Consider the following 3761-nt stretch of genomic DNA (forward strand, 5'->3'; position numbering starts at 1 on the left):
CTTAGGATGGTGAAGGTTATTAGGCTGGGAAGGTTGGTCTTGTGGGAAGAGCTCCTCGAGATGGAGTAAAACACCTGCTTTTTCCTGCTGGGAGATTGCACCCCAAGGATCTCCTTTGGGGCCTGCTCATGTGATGTGGGCCCCTGGTCCTAACACTTTATATCATATATAGACCTCACAATTTGTTTTCTCTAATTTAGTCTCTAACCTGTATCTTACTCGTCCCCACCCTTTTACTTCCCAATCAGGAACCTTTCTCTCCAGAGGTCTTGTGGGCTGTGCTGTTGGAGCTGTGCACCTCTCTCGAGAGCTGTTTTATATTGGGAAGTCACTGTGCCAGGTTAGCGGCTGCTGGAGATAGCGGGGAGTTTGGGACTGTCATTACCTTAATGTTACTTCTAAGCCCCGGCTGGTGTTCCAGGCTGGGAGTTTCCCCAACTAAATATGGTGACTAAGGTGTCCTAAGATGGAGGTGGCTGCTTTCAGCAATGAGGTGCCAGGTTGGGTGGTGCCAGGTGGTGGCATTGGGCAATGTGTTCAGAGATGCAGCTCTGTGGCAGTCAGTGCTATGGCTGGTAGCTGTCTCTAGACCTTGTGTAGTGTCCCCAGGTGAAGGCTACCACATGTAGGGGACCAAGGCAGTGGTTTAAGTGTCCTAAGATGGAAGTGCATGTTGGTTTATTTTGAATCACAGTTTTGGAAGTTTCACTCCATGATCTGTTGGCCTGTTGTTTTGGGCCAGTGGCGGCACATTATGGGAAGTGCATGGTCAAGCAAAGCTGTTCATCTCATTGCCAGGAAGCAAAAAAGAGGAAAAAGGGACCACGGTCCCACTGTCTCCTTCCAGGGCATGCCTAGATGTCTTCAAGACCTCCCACTAGGTTCCACATTTAAAGACTCCATCACCTCTCTATAGTGCCCAGCAGGAACTAGGCATTGAACACATGCAAATCTGTGAGATAGTAAAGTCAAACTACAGAAGTTATCAAACTGACTTGTTGGCAGAAGTTGTTTATAAAAATTTTGTTATTCATTTAATTTTATACATTTTCTTTTAAATACTGTTTGCAGCATCCTCCATTCTTAGATTACATTTTATTGTTTAAGTTGATAAACGTATTATTTCCACTTTGGGTCAATTATAAATAAAATCATTATGAGCATTTAAGTATGACTGTATAGACATGTTTTCCCACCTATTGGACAAATTCTTAAGTGTGAAATATTTGATCATAAGGTGAATGTTTATGTCAGGATTTGTGATACTGTTTTACAAATGAGATGTGATTTTTTTTTTATTTTTAGCAGTAGTATATGATATTTCTACTTGCTCCAAATTCTGTTAAAATGTGGTTTTAAATTAGATGTTTTTAATGTTATTCATTCTAGTTGGTGTATGGTGGCAAGTCACTATGGTTGTAATTTGCATTTCTTTGACGACTACTGCCAGTGAGCATCTTTCATGACTTATCAGTGACTGCCATATCTTCTTCTGTGAACTGTCTTCCAAACCTTTTATAAAGCATTGTCTGTCTCATTATTTAGTTGTAAGCATTCTTTATGCATTCTGGGCATTTCCCTACACATTTTTTTTAAATTTTATGGCTTGCATTTTTATTTCCTTAACCATGTATTAGCCTATTTATGCAGCTTTAAAAAAAAACCCAGACTATGTAATTTATCTTAAAATTATTTATTTATTAAAGTTCTAGAGACTGGAAAGTACAAGTGCCAGCACTGGCATCTCATTATTGCTGCTCTCAGCTTCCACTGTCTTTCCATCTGTATTTCCCTGTTGTCTTACTAAATTCTTTTATAACTACTCATTCACTTTTTGTTTCACATTTATTTCTAATCAAAATTATTGAAACATATTTTGCATCTTCAACTCATAAAATCTATTCCCTTGGGCCCTGCAAGATAAAAATGAACTGAGATATAATCAAATATGCTAGTTAGGGGCGGGTGTGCCCCTGACGCTGCCGCTGGGGTGTTCCCTGCCAGGTGTAGTTCTTCACACCAGTTTGTATCATGGCAGCAAGATTTGAACGACTCTGAAAAGCAGTTCCTACTGTTATCCGTTGGTCTGAAGGAGGCAAGGAGGTCTTCATTTCTGGGTCCTTCAACAACTGGAGCACCAAGATTCCACTGATCAAGAGCCATAATGACTTCGTTGCCATCCTGGACCTCCCCGAGGGAGAGCACCAATACAAGTTTTTTGTAGATGGACAGTGGGTTCATGATCCATCAGAGCCTGTGGTTACCAGTCAGCTTGGCACGATTAACAATTTGATCCATGTCAAGAAATCTGATTTTGAGGTGTTTGATGCTTTAAAACTAGATTCTATGGAAACTTCTGAGACATCTTGTCGAGACCTTTCCAGTTCACCCCTGGGGCCTTATGGTCAAGAAATGTATGTATTTTGATCTGAAGAGAGATTCAAATCCCCACCCATCCTTCCTCCTCACCCACACCAAGTTATTCTTAACAAGGACACTAATATTTCTTGTGACCCAGCCCTACTTCCTGAGTCCAACCATGTTATGCTGAACCATCTCTATGCATTATCTATTAAGGACAGTGTGATGGTTCTTAGTGCAACCCATCGCTACAAGAAGAAGTATGTCACTACCCTGCTGTACAAACCCATCTGAAGCCATCCTGTCTTGCCTTCATGGATTCAGGAGAAGCTTCTCCCTTGCCTTTGAACTGAACCAGTCTTACCTGAGACTGGAAGGCTGATTTGCTTTCAGGCCAATATGTGTGTTTCAGAGCTTCTGAGTAGGATGCTCTGCTTTTGTATTTGATTGCAGATGAGAGCTTTATGAGTTCATGGAATTTATTTTAAGAAGAAAACATATATATATGAAGGGAAGGTTATTGGAAGCCTCCTAGCCCCAGCTATGGGTATTCACCAGGACCCCTTTTGGGGAGCTATAGAGATAACTGTACAGGGAGGTTTTTTTCCCTAAAATGAAAGAACAGCAAACTCTTGTTGGGTGAAGATTCTACCACTGCTAGTATCCAAAAAATGAACTTGGGCTAGACTGTTGTCCTACTTATAGCTTCTGCCTCGTAGGGGCAGCTTCTCTTGCATGGGGTCTCTGTATTTTCACAGTGTGTGGCACAGTCTGTGTTTTTTGATATAACAAATGCCTCACAAGAACGCTTTATTCTCTTATTTCACATTCTTCCTTTAATAGCCTCCCTCAGATCCCATACCTGACCCCTCACAAAATTCTTTCAGTAAGTGACCCCTTTGGAAAGTTCTGTGGGACCTGACCCACCTTATTGATGATGGTTGTCAGAATATCTCCTTTTTAGCCCACCAGAAGACCAAGCCACTTTGTTACCACTTGTTTTAAACTTCTACTAAAGAAAATATGGGTTCAATGTTATAAGAAAGGCATATGCAGAAGATCTATTTTTTTCTTTTAATTTGCTACTACAGCTTTGACTGTATGGCACATAGGTTTTCCTGTTTGGCCTGGCCTTGTTTCCAGTTATGCTTTCTCAGAGCAGACAGCTCTGTAGATAGACATGGACCAGGGAACACTTCTAGGACTTTTATCCTTGAAAGATTTTTATGTGCCTGCATTTTTCTTTATTTTTTTTTAAAGAGAGAGTGAGAGAGGAAAGAGAGAGAGAGAGAGAGAGAGAGAGAGAGAGAGAATTTTTAATATTTTTTTTTTTTTTTTTTTTTTTTAGTTCTCGGCGGACACAACATCTTTGTTGGTATGTGGTGCTGAGGATGGAACCC

The 3761-nt window shown here is 40.8% G+C and overlaps 1 pseudogene; it reads left to right on the forward strand.

The window, feature by feature from the left end:
- The first annotated feature begins 1948 nt into the window (after positions 1–1948).
- LOC144256465 (5'-AMP-activated protein kinase subunit beta-2 pseudogene) lies at positions 1949–2934 on the forward strand (annotated as a pseudogene).
- Positions 2935–3761: the final 827 nt, after the last annotated feature.

This window comes from Urocitellus parryii, chromosome 8 (assembly GCF_045843805.1).
Source record: "Urocitellus parryii isolate mUroPar1 chromosome 8, mUroPar1.hap1, whole genome shotgun sequence".
NCBI classification, from domain to species: Eukaryota; Metazoa; Chordata; class Mammalia; order Rodentia; family Sciuridae; genus Urocitellus; species Urocitellus parryii.